Source organism: Pseudophryne corroboree, chromosome 1 (assembly GCF_028390025.1).
Source record: "Pseudophryne corroboree isolate aPseCor3 chromosome 1, aPseCor3.hap2, whole genome shotgun sequence".
Classification (NCBI taxonomy): Eukaryota; Metazoa; Chordata; class Amphibia; order Anura; family Myobatrachidae; genus Pseudophryne; species Pseudophryne corroboree.
In genome coordinates, this window is record NC_086444.1 from 473764104 (window position 1) to 473777663 (window position 13560).

The 13560-nt window shown below is 45.0% G+C and overlaps 1 long non-coding RNA gene and 1 other non-coding gene across 2 annotated transcripts in view; one reads left to right on the forward strand and one right to left on the reverse strand.

Annotated features, from left to right (window-relative positions):
* Positions 1-13560, forward strand: part of LOC134894161 (uncharacterized) — a 155992-nt gene that overhangs the window by 35902 nt on the left and 106530 nt on the right. The gene's annotated exons all lie outside the window — the stretch shown is intronic.
* LOC134936438 (5S ribosomal RNA) lies at positions 10391-10509 on the reverse strand. The gene has a single exon (XR_010180492.1). It is a non-coding gene; the product is annotated as a 5S ribosomal RNA (ribosomal RNA).

Here is a 13560-nt window from a genome sequence, read left to right on the forward strand (position 1 = left end):
GGAGGCTGCACAGGGCCACATCATCCGCTGTCTCCAGGATCTCTCTACTCGGCTGGATGGGATTCAGACAACTCTCCGTGGATCAGGCGCGTCTGGTGCGTCAACCACAGTGACTCCAGCTATAACCCCACCCACCTTACCCATTTCTGCTCCACGTCTTCATCTTCCAACGCCAGCAAAATTTGACGGATCTCCAAGATTCTGCAGGGGATTTCTCAACCAGTGTGAGATTCAGTTTGAGCTACAACCTGGCAATTTTCCCAGTGACCGTACAAAAATTGCCTACATTATTTCTCTTCTCAGTGGCTCAGCCCTTGATTGGGCATCACCGTTATGGGAGAGGTCCGACACCCTGCTATCTTCCTACACTGCCTTCGTGTCAACATTCAGGCGCATCTTCGACGAGCCAGGCCGGGTAACCTCAGCTTCATCCGAGATTCTCCGTTTACGCCAGGGGTCACGTACTGTAGGACAATATCTGATACAGTTCCAGATCCTGGCATCCGAACTGGCATGGAACGACGAGGCCCTGTATGCTGCATTCTGGCATGGCTTATCTGAGCGTATTAAAGATGAGTTAGCTACCAGAGACTTACCTTCTAAGTTAGATGAGCTAATCTCACTCTGCACGAAAGTTGATTTACGTTTCAGAGAGAGAGCAACTGAGCGTGGAAGATCATCTGCTCCAAAATCTTCTGCTCCTCCTCCTCGTCAACTGTCACCATCTAAAGATGAGCCCATGCAACTTGGCCGTTCCCGTTTAACTCCTGCTGAGCGCCGAAGACGTCTCTCCGAGTTTCTCTGTCTCTATTGTGCAGCTCCGTTTCACACCATTAATGCCTGTCCCAAACGTCCGGGAAACTCCAAATCCTAGCTCGCCAAGGAGAGGGCCGGCTAGGAGTAATGATCTCCTCTCCATCTCCTCAAGATTGTAATCTCCCAGTCTCGCTTCAAGTTGCTCAACGTTATCGGAACGTCATTGCCCTCCTTGATTCCGGAGCAGCTGGGAACTTTATTACCGAAGCCTATGTTAAACGGTGGTCCCTACCCACCGAGAGACTTCCTTCGTCCATTTCTTTAACTGCCGTGGATGGCAGCAAAATTTTTGATGCAGTTATTTCTTTAAGGACTCTACCAGTTCGTCTGAGAGTGGGAGTTCTTCATTCCGAACTTATTTCTTTTTTAGTGATTCCAAGAGCCACACATCCTGTGGTCCTGGGCCTTCCATGGCTCCGTCTTCACAATCCTACAATTGATTGGACGACTACGCAAATCCTGGCATGGGGTTCCTCCTGTGCTGAGACATGTTTGTTTAAAGTATTGCCTGTCTGTTCTTCCTCCCCCAGGTCGTCTGATGTTCCACCTCCTCCATATCAAGATTTCACGGATGTGTTCAGTAAAGCTTCTGCTGATATCCTTCCTCCTCATAGAGAATGGGACTGTCCGATTGATCTCGTTCCAGGGAAGGTTCCACCTCGAGGCCGAACTTATCCGTTGTCTCTGCCTGAGACGCATTCTATGGAGGAATATATTAAAGAGAACCTAGCAAAGGGGTTCATTCGACCTTCTTCTTCTCCAGCCGGCGCAGGCTTCTTTTTTGTAAAAAAGAAAGATGGTGGTCTGCGGCCGTGCATCGACTACAGAGGTTTGAACGACATTACCATCAAGAACCGTTATCCTTTACCCCTGATTACTGAGCTCTTTGACAGAGTTAGCGGAGCTACCATCTTTACAAAGCTGGACTTGCGAGGTGCATACAATCTCATCCGGATCCGTGAGGGTGACAAGTGGAAGACCGCCTTTAACACCCGTGACGGACATTATGAGTACCTCGTCATGCCCTTCGGATTGAGCAATGCTCCAGCTGTCTTCCAGCATTTTGTCAATGAGATCTTCAGAGACATTCTATACCGTCATGTCGTGGTCTATCTAGACGATATCCTCATTTTTGCCAACGATTTAGAGGAACATCGTTTTTGGGTTAAAGAGGTTCTGTCCCGTCTCCGTGTCAATCATCTCTATTGCAAATTAGAAAAATGCGTCTTTGAAGTCAAGTCCATTCCGTTTCTAGGGTACATTGTGTCCGGTTCCGGACTAGAGATGGATCCTGAGAAACTACAAGAAATTCAAAATTGGCTGGTACCCTTAACCCTCAAAGGGATCCAGAGGTTCTTAGGGTTCGCCAACTATTACCGAAAGTTTATACGAGACTTTTCCACCATTGTGGCGCCTATTACTGCTTTCACTAAGAAGGGTGCTAACCCGTCCAAGTGGTCTGAAGAAGCCATGCAAGCATTTCATCTTTTAAAACAAAGGTTCATCTCTGCGCCTGTTCTGAAACAGCCTGACATCGACTCTCCTTTCATCTTAGAGGTGGATGCCTCCTCCGTTGGAGTAGGAGCGGTGTTATCTCAGAGGGCTAAAGATGGCCATTTACACCCTTGCAGTTTCTTCTCCCGGAAGTTCTCCCCAGCTGAGCGCAACTATGCCATTGGCGACCAGGAGTTGCTAGCCATCAAGCTCGCTCTAGAAGAGTGGAGGTATCTGTTGGAGGGAGCTTCTCATTCAATCACCATACTTACAGACCACAAGAACCTTTTATACCTGAAGGGCGCACAATGTCTCAACCCTCGTCAGGCCAGATGGGCACTTTTCTTTTCCAGGTTCGACTTTAAACTCCAGTTCTGTCCGGGCTCTCAGAATTGCAAGGCCGATGCCCTTTCCCGCTCGTGGGAGCAAGAAAATGAGTCAGAGTCTTCAGACAAGCATCCTATTATAAATCCGTTGGCATTCTCCACGGTAGGGATGGACTCTACGCCCCCATCAGGGAAAAGTTTTGTGAAGCCGATGCTAAGGAAGAAGCTCATGCATTGGGCCCATGCTTCCCGTTTTGCCGGACATACAGGTATCCAAAAAACCCTGGAGTTTATCTCTAGGTCCTATTGGTGGCCAACTCTGAAAAAGGACGTCTTGGAGTTTATTGCATCTTGCCCAAAGTGTGCCCAACATAAAGTATCCCGCCAGTCGCCGGCGGGGCAACTGGTTCCACTATCCGTTCACCGTCGACCATGGACCCACTTGTCGATGGATTTCATTACAGACTTACCCATGTGCAACAAGTTCAATACCATCTGGGTGGTAGTTGACCGGTTCACCAAGATGGCACACTTCATTCCTCTCACCGGTCTTCCGTCAGCTTCCAAGTTGGCTCAAGTATTCATACAAGAGATCTTCTGACTCCACGGTCTTCCTGAAGAAATTATCTCAGATCGAGGAGTTCAATTCACAGCCAAATTCTGGCGAAGTTTATGTCAAGTCCTCCAAGTCAAGCTAAAGTTTTCCACGGCTTACCATCCTCAGACCAATGGTCAAACCGAGAGGGTGAATCAGGACTTGGAGGCCTTCCTCCGCATCTATGTGTCCTCCTCTCAAGATGACTGGGTTCAATTACTTCCCTGGGCCGAGTTCTGTCATAACAACCAGTATCATTCTTCATCTGCTTCAACACCATTCTTCACTAACTTTGGATTCCACCCTAAAGTCCCTGAGTTCCAACCGCTTCCAGCAACTTCTGTCCCCGCAGTGGATATCACCTTGCATCAGTTTGCCAATATCTGGAAGAGCGTACGATCAGCTCTGCTCAAGGCATCGTTCAGGTACAAGAAGTTTGCGGATAAGAAGCGTCGAGCAGTTCCTGCTCTCAAGGTGGGTGATCGGGTATGGTTATCCACGAAGAATTTGAGGTTAAGAGTTCCCAGTATGAAGTTTGCACCTCGCTATATCGGTCCTTTCAAGATTGAACAAGTCATCAATCCTGTTGCTTACAGACTCCAGTTGCCTCCCTTCTTAAAAATACCCAGGACATTCCATGTTTCCCTGTTGAAACCGCTGATCTTGAATCGGTTTCATTCCTCACTTCCTCCAACTCCGAAAGTCCAAACTCAACGAGGCGTTGAGTATGAAGTGGCCAAGATCCTGGACTCACGTCACCGTTACGGTCAACTACAATATCTTATTGACTGGAAAGGTTATGGTCCTGAGGAACGTTCATGGACCAATGCTTCTGATGTCCATGCTCCTGCTTTGGTCCGGAGATTCCATTCCAAGTTTCCTCAAAAGCCAAAGAAGTGTCCTGGGGCCACTCCTAAAGGGGGGGTGCTGTCACGATCCGGGTATCTGGACGCCATTTCTTACCCATCAGATGCCTCCTAAGGCTGGCTCAGCGCTCCAGGACCGGATTCCATCTGTTATCCTGATGTGTACATTCCTGTATCCTCTCCTGTCACTCTGGGACGCTGTCACAGTAAACGCCATATTACACCTGGCATGGCGTCTCCCGCGGCCTCCGCCGCCGTCCCTGAACTTCTGCATGCAGAGTGTCTGAGTGGCGATTACGTCAGCCGCGGCCTCCGCTGTGTCCGCGTGGTTGGATGTGCATCTGTCAGCCTGGCGCCTCCTGTCTCCGGTGGCCGGCGCCGCCATTACTGTTTTCATTACCACATGGATTACAAACCAAACTTCCCTCCAAGTGTCTGCATGGGCGCAGCCATCTTGGATTCTGTCAGCTGATCATTTCCACCAATCTGTTCTCAGTATTGATAATCTGCATAATTGCCTAGCCAATCCCTTCCTTGCTGCAGGTATAAATACACTGTGCCTGAGCAAGGAAGGCGTCAGTGCTTTGGTTGTCAAACCTAGTTCCTGTTTGTCTCTCTCCTGTGATTGTCTTCCAGGTTCCAGCTCCTGTCTCAAGACTTCCACCATAGAGACCCGCACCAGCATTCCACCTGCGGTGTAGCCTGACTCTCCAATCCATTGTGGATTCATCTGTTTCCAGCTACAACATTACCTGCTTCCAGCTCAGCTTCCAGCAGAGTACAGCTTCCCTTAAAGGGCCGGTGTCCTTTCTACACTTTACCACTCTCCACCGGTATTATTATTTCTCCGCTCTCAAGTTCTACATTTCAGTTCATATTTCATCGCTCCCAAGTTCATTTATTATTTAACTGGTTCCAGCCAGTATCCACTCCGTGCTAACAACAGTCTGGTTCCAGCCAGTATCCACAGCAGCTGTTTTATCTTCAGCAACCCAGCTTTTCCTGGAACACCAGCTGGCACAATCCTGGGTTATCTCCATTGCTACAGTCGGGCCTGGTAAGGACTTTCCATCTAGAAGATCATAAGAACTATCTCACACTACCAGTGCCCTGTAGCTCCTGCCATCCTGTAGTACCCAGGAACTGTATTTATTCTTTGCTGACTTTTACGTTTTCTTTTACTGCTGCTGTGTTGCGGAGTTGTCATAATAAACATCATTGACTTTTATCCAAGTTGTCGTGGTCACGCCTTCGGGCAGTTATTATTCATGTTACTTACATGTCCAGGGGTCTGATACAACCTCCCAGGTTCCGGTACATCTCAGCCCCTACAACTGAGGCTGCCTCCCGTCAGCTCAGGCCCTCAGTTGTGACATAAGTGCTTTGGCCAATAATTTTCCAGGCTTGTTGCCCCATTGATAGTATCTGCTACGGCACTTCCGATAAGAAAACTTGACTCTATCTGAGAGTAACTTATTCAGAGCCGCCCTAGCAGTTTCGAGATCGGCGTAGTGTTGTGGGGTTTGGGATTTTTTATGTAGAAGTTCCAGAGATTGTATTTTAGTCAGTAGATCCTCTCTAAGTCTCTCCCTCTGCTTTTTGCGAAAGGATCCTATTTGAACACAAACCCCCCTGATGACACATTTGTGTGCTTCCCATACTGAGACTTTGGAGATGTCATCTAAGTCATTGGTACAAATATAAGAGTCCAAAGCGTTATCAATTCGGGACTTACAGTCTGCATCCTGTAAGAAAGTGTCGTTAAACGCCAGGACCATTGGCGATGTGCGTTGGGAGGTAAGCGTATGGTGAGGTTGACTGAGGCATGATCGGACCATACAATCTGTCCTATAGAGGCATCGGACAGAAGGTGTAAGTGTCGGTGACTCAAAAATAAATAATCAATCCTGGAATATGTCTGGTGTGGATGTGAGAAATAGGTGTAATCTATATCAGTGGGGTGTGTCAATCTCCAAGTGTCGATCAGCTGGTGGTCGAGCAGAGCACGCCTCATTCTCCTATGCTCCCCCTCAGGCTTGCAGGATATCTTTTTAGAATTGTCCTGGCGAGGATCCAGGGTCCAATTCAGATCACACCCCATCACTACCACCCCCTCCAATAGAGGTTCCGCGTCTTCTAGAGCGGAGGATAAAAAGGTCGGTTGTTTAGCGTTAGGGGCGTATATATTTAAAAAGGAGAAACGTTGGCCATGTATGTCGCATTTCACCAGCAACCCCCTACCTTCAGCTATTCTGTGGGAGGCTACATTGAGAACAGGCAGATGGCGAGCAAGCAGGATGGCTACACCTAGTGTCTTACCAGCCGAATTATTGGACAGGAAAACATGCGGGTAGTAGTGACATTTCAGGGACGGTGCATGTCCCATCTTGAAGTGTGTTTCCTGAATAAAAGCAACGTCTATTTTCTCGTCTCTAAGCCATTTAAGAAGTTTAGACCTTTTTTCAGGGACATTCAGCCCTTTGACGTTAAGGGTAGTTACGTGTAGATCACTCACCCCCATTATCAGTCAGATCCAGTCGTTTCACGATAGTCTTCCCATCGGCAGACCTTGGGAAAAGTGGGGGAGAAAAAACAGGGGGGGGAGATAGGAAAAAAGGAAAAGCAAAGAAATAGAAAGAAAAGACTGCGGCGGGAAAATCTCCGCCAAAAAGTACTTTAACATTAGGCCGAAGTGGCATTACTACCAAAATTGCTGCAAAAAGGACAGGAGCGGAATCCTGCCGACTCCCGGTCCAAAGAAACAGGGGATGCAGCATATTGGGGTCCTGCGGGGGGTTCAGGACAGCGACCACTCCCAAAACAAAAAACAAAAAAACAACTCGTTAAATATACGGTATTACCGAGGTATGCACTAGGCATATGTGAAACATGAAAAATATAGTATACAAATATTTAAGTATATATATTGGCATAAGAGCGTACAGACAAACCTCAAATTATCTAGCCGGGTTTCAGTAGACTTTAGTGTCTGTACACTGTTATCCATCTACATAAACAAGAATAAAAACAAAAATATAACAGCAAAAGGGAAGAAAGAAAATATAAACAAAAACAAAAAAGCAAAAACCGATCACATTGGTGAACAACACATTGCACTATGAAGAAAGAGAAAGACTCAATGTATAACGTATGCAACAAGCGAATTTACATCCACTCGGGACGAGGCATCTCATTCAAGGAGGCTTCGAAAGTCGCGGGCCAGGAGTGGATCCCCGCATCCGCGGGGTGCGAACCTGCTGCCACGCGTCATCTGGAGGGAGTACAACAGGTAAGTCCGGAAGGTGGTGAAAGGCGTCCCAGTCAGGAACCGGAACCGGGGGGATACCTAAAGTCGTGAAGAAAGCCTGTAAGTCCGACGGTCTAGAAAGACTCGCAATTTTGCCGCCATGAGAGATCTGGAGGGAGAATGGAAAGCCCCATCTGTACTTCAGCTCGAGCTTCCTGAGGGAGTCTGTAAGAGGTTTCAAGGCGCGACGTTGTTGTAAGGTTGACCAGGCCAGGTCAGGGAATATCTGGATCTTGTCGCCTTGAAATACAATGTTGTCTAGTTGACGGGCCGACCTCATTATCTCCTCTTTTTGGGCGTAATAGTGGAGCCTACAAATCACGTCCCGTGGTCTGTCGGAGGGCAAGCCTCGAGGACGAAGGGCTCTGTGAGCTCTATCGAATATAATGTCCTTATTCGGATCCAGGTCAATAAGTTCCCCAAATATCTTAGATAAGGCGTCTACCAGATCTGCTTGCTGGACGCTCTCCGGCAGGCCCCTGACTCTAATATTATTTCGCCGGCCGCGATTATCCATATCCTCAATGCGCGACTTTAAGAAGGAGATATCGTCTCGTTGGTGGCATAGTACTTCCCGAAATTTAGTCAAAGAGTCCATAGCAGACGATTCATGGCGTTCTAGTACATCAACTCGAGTCGCGATTTGAGACATATCTTGTCGGAGCGCTGTCACTTCCTGAGTAATGGTGGATAGCAGACGGGTCTCCAAGGCCGAAAAGTCTTGTTTCGTAGGAAGTGATCGTACATGAGACAATATTTCACTTATCTCCGCTGATAAGGAGAGGGCCTGTGAGGGCTCCGGAGACCCAGGGGAGGCCATGTCGTCCACCGGGTCGCGTACACTCGAGAAGGTCGGGACATTAGAAGAAGCAGAAGGGGTCGAGGTAGGAGAAGTTAGGAACCGCCGTAAATCTGATGAACATCGGTTCACGGGGGGTGGGATCTCGTCCGGCTTAGTCTTGGCCTTCTTGTTTTTCTTTCCCCCTTTCACCATGAGATCGGTCTTTAGATATGGCTGTTTAAAATTACATTTTCACATTTCCTCGGTATTATATAGCATGAGGGCCGTCAGCGTGCAAGAACCCCCCTCGTGGTCTTAGGGTGGCATCAGGCAGGCATGCACTAGGCTAAGGGCCCATTCTTTCACTTGTAGTGGTGGTGCTTCTGATATGGTCCGATCAGGGTGTAGCCACCGAACCCCAGGCCACCGGGCAGGGAGTCAGCCAACAGACACAGAGAAATTATTAAATGGATGGGTGGATGGATGGGTGTGGGGAGTACTGTGACTGTAGTTATAGGGTATTATGTTGTGACCTAGCCTATATTGTCCAGCCCCTCGGGTCTCACTTCTCCCCTTCACACACGTCGTTGCAGTGAAAGTACAACCCAGTACCTTTCACTGAACCCAAGATGGCCGCCGGGCGCCTTCTCTTGTCTTTTCATCCGACGAGCTGCCGGGTCCCCGCCTCACTGAGAGCTGTGGGCAGAGAGGAAAACAGCTAGCCGCGGCGAGCGGCCGGCGGCAGGTGAGTCTGTAGGGCTCCGTACAATGTGCACAGCCTACGTAGCGGGTCCCGAAGCCGTCCCCGGCCTGCTGTCTAAAATCGAGGCCCCGGCTTCTTCCAGCCCCGCAGGCCGCAATCCGCGGGAGCAGTTAAAACTGCTCCCCGATTCCGCGGCACCACAGGGGTCTCAGCCGAGGGGCACCAGGAGGACGGTAGATGACTGAGGGTGGCCTAGGAGGCGCGGATATCAGGGGAATAGGTGTTTTATGTTATGGGTCTCAGGAGCTCTTCCCAAACACGTCTGCCTCCTTCAGACCCCAGACCACACCCCCCCCCACTTTTATTTATATCTCCAGGTGAGGCACTTTGTACGAGCCTTACTCCCCTCATCCACTCTATGTACTCATCCTCATTCCCTAGATGCACTATTACATTCCCTCCACATGCGAAAATTCAAATCTAAACACTTATATTCCCTTCTTCTTAACCGTCAGTCTGATAATCACCTTGATGTTCTTGTACAAAATTGGAATAGTGACATCCTCACGTTCACTCGAGCCGATCTTCATTCTTCTCATTCCCTAGGTTAACAGAGAGGTTTGGTTTGGTTCCGCACAGGAAGGTTATTATAGCAATGAACATGGGTTTGTACAAAACTTGTAGAAAACTGTTAAATTAACCAACAATTCTAAGCATAAAGATCCTTTGAAAAGGTACCTGATAATTATTATAGGTTGGTGGTGCTACCAGAGTCAGTAATAAATTGGATAGGAAAGAGAAAAAAGAAAGACTCTGTGTTGGGGCACACTTTGAAAATTGTAAATTTATTAAAACTTAACTTTTAATTTAGTTCCGCATAAAAAAAGGAGGTTTGATACAGAAAAATGTTCAAATACACAGAATATACATATATTGGTAACAATCTCCACAGAAGAATGTGTTCTGATGTATAAAGTATATAAATACAATAGTTGATAAATTCCACACAGGGAAAGAGGAATCTGATTCAAAATTAATTAGCAAAGATCAGGATAAACCTGATAGTAGATTAGGAGCACCTGTGGTGAAATATATATAGAAAACAAATATATGCCTGGGTGCTCAAGATAAAGGGCACAAATAAATGAAATTGAAATGTAATCACAATTGAAGTGATAGTAGGTTATTAGAAATCTTATTGGCCTAATTGATCAAGATAGAGGGCACAAGTAAGTATAATTATATAATTCCCAATTAAATGATAATTAACTAATGGTAATCCCCTGGTAGAAGCTATGTTTGCTACAGAGAAGATCCTAGGGTAAAAGGACATTTGTAAGAATTTGATTCCAAACGAAATTCATAAAAAAACAAAAACAAAGATTGCCAAAAAATAATAGTAATGATCTAAGGTTATTAAGGGAGTAGCCAAGAAATAGGTACAGACTTTGAACGTTCAGAAGTTGCTCTAACACTTCTGCTGTTTGTGATCAGAGGTTAAATCTTTACTGCACCTGATATTCCCAAGTGGTCACCCAGCTGGGTACTAATCAGGCTTATCAACGCTTAGCTTCCAAGATCGGATGAGATTGGGCGTTTCCGCTGAAATATGGCAGTAATTGAAATAGTAGGACACAAATGAGAGAGTGTAATAGAGGATGAGCAACAAGAGTACTTCTGCTGTCCAGTTAATAGCGCAGATTCTCTGTTACTGTGGGCATTGCAGAGAGTGGTCTCGCATCTGGATGAGAGGGTACAGAATTATAGGTGAGATAAGTAGAGGATAGGGAGGGGACCCCACCTTCTGCTGTCCACTGTCTTATGTGTTATAGCGGACAGTGGATGAGAGAGGTAGGTTAGGCTCACCTATTGAAAAATAAAGGGTTGAAAACAATATGATGTACTCAAAAAAGTCGATTTATGACAGGCTACTTTGCAAAGCCAAGAGACCAGTGTACAGAAAATTAAAAGAAAAAGAGCCTGAATTAGGCTACAAAATGGTAGTTATAAAATAACTAGGTAACGGAATAGCTATTGGTATAGTGCTGATAAGTAGCATGCACAAATTGCAAATAAGTAGGCTTAGAAACAAATGGTGCGAAATCCTGCTATTCACGTAAAAATGCTAAAGACATATGCATTTAATATGGAAAAGAAAAAGTGGTCTATGACAATCTAAAAGAGATTTAAGGATCACTTTAGCAAACAAAGAGAAGAAAAAAATTATATTAATTAAATAATTTGTAGTAATGTAGAGAGTCCCAGTGGACACATACAATACCAGGGGATACCAGAGAGTGATTTGAATTAGGAAAGGTCCAGCATCACTGAGCACAGACATCCGTTTTACCAGGGTGGCTTGTTCACTGTGTCAGGGCATTAGGAATAGCTGCCGTATTTAAGGTAGAAAGGGGAGGGGACAGAGGAGGCTTGGTGTCATTCTCACTGCGGATTGGTTGGAGACCGGAAGTCAATATTAATGACGTCATCTCCGTATTGGAGGAACTGTGCTGATAGGTAAAACGAGTATCTGAAGCCTTTCTTGCAATTAATATGTAGGATCATATAGAAGTAGCTGACATTGAAGTTACAGGTTGAGTATCCCATATCCAAATATTCCGAAATACGGAATATTCCGAAATACGGACTTTTTTCAGTGAGACTGAGATAGTGAAACCTTTGTTTTCTGATGGCTCAATGTACACAAACTTTGTTTAACACTCAAAGTTATTAAAAATATTGTATTAAATGACCTTCAGGCTGTGTGTATAAGGTGTATATGAAACATAAATGAATTGTGTGAATGTACACACACTTTGTTTAATGCACAAAGTTATAAAAAAATATTGTCTAAAATGACCTTTAGGCTGTGTGTATAGGGTGTATATGTGACATAAATGCATTTTGTGATTAGATTTAGGTGCCATCACCATAATATCTCATTATGGTATGCAATTATTCCAAAATACAGAAAAATCCCATATCCAAAATACCTCTGGTCCCAAGCATTTTGGATAAGGGATACTCAACCTGTATCAACTATTGTATTTATATACTTTATACATCTGAACACATTCTTCTGTGGAGATTGTTACCAATATATGTATATTCTGTGTATTTGAACATTTTTTTGTATCAACCCTCCTTTTTTTATGCGGAACTAAATTAAAAGTTAAGTTTTAATAAATTTACAATTTTCAAAGTGTGCCCCAACACAGAGTCTTTCTTTTTTCTCTTTCCTATCCATTCTTCTCATTCCCATAAGATTATGAGTATCCTCCACTCAGTTTATTTGCAGGAGGTTCACTTTAAGTCTATACAAAGACTTTATATTGCACCTGCTCAAAGGAGGCACATGATCTCATCGGAATCAGGTTCATGCCCTAAATGTTCTATGGCAAATGCAAAATACTTTCACTGCTTTTGGTCCTGCTCCAAAATACTAAAATGTTGGCGTAAAGTTATTCTATTCATCAATTCCTCAATGAATTTAAGATTACTACTGAGTCCTTTGGCCTGCCTCTGTCTGAATTTTAAAGAATGGAACCTCCCCCCCGCTAACCACTGTACTTCACCCTTCCTTATCATTACCTTAACCCTAGCTAAGAAACTCATATTAATACATTGGATTAAGAAATCTGCTCCCTCTATACAGGAACTCAAATACAAATTACTTCAGTTGATTTACTTTGACAAAAGAACAATTTCATTAAGTCCAGACTTGACCTATGACAAATTTGTTTCTAAATGGGGTACATACATATCTTCGCTTGACACCGACACCAGTTCGTCTATATGGCATAATATCAATGTATCTTAAGATGCTAGGTAGATATATATTTGCCCCCCCCCCCCCCCTTTGCCTTTTCCCATGGTATATCCTTGTCCTCACCCTCCCACCCCCACCCCTCTTTTTCACTTTTCTATTGTTATTGTTACTGTGTATGTAGAAGGATGCATAGCCCAGATTTCTAAACGTACCGTTGTATGTTATTGATGGCATTACACTATGTAATTGTACGCTACCAGTTTCTATTACATTCCTGTATTTGGTTCTGATCATTTTCACTACTGCAAGGGATTATAACTTTGTTCCTTACACGCTATGTTTTTCCTATTCATGTCTATGACATTTGTTTGTAAAAAATAAAAAAGTATTGAAACCAAAAAATAGACACTTTACCACCACGTACAGTACTAACGTTTCAGATTCTTTAATCCTTCATCAGAGTACTCTGATGAAGAATTAAAGAATCCGAAATGTTAGTACTGTACGTGGTGGTACAGTGTCTATCTGAACTCATTGAGGAGGGCACCAGGGCCGCTGTACATCCCCAGTATCCCTTATCCAAAATGATTGGGACCAGGATCATTTTGGATAATGGATTTTTTCATATTTCAGAATATTTAAATTTTTATGTGACCACTATAGTGCCAGTTACACATAATGTCTCCCAATATAGTACCAGTATAGTACCAGTTACACATAATGTCCCCAGTGTAGTGCCAGTAACACATAATGTCTCCCAATGTACTGGCAGTTACACATAATGTCTCCCAATATAGTGCCAGTTACACATAATGTCTCCCAATTAATGTGCCCCTTACCCATAATTTCCCCCAATATAGTGCCAGTTACACATATCTCCCAGTATTGTGCCAGTTACACATA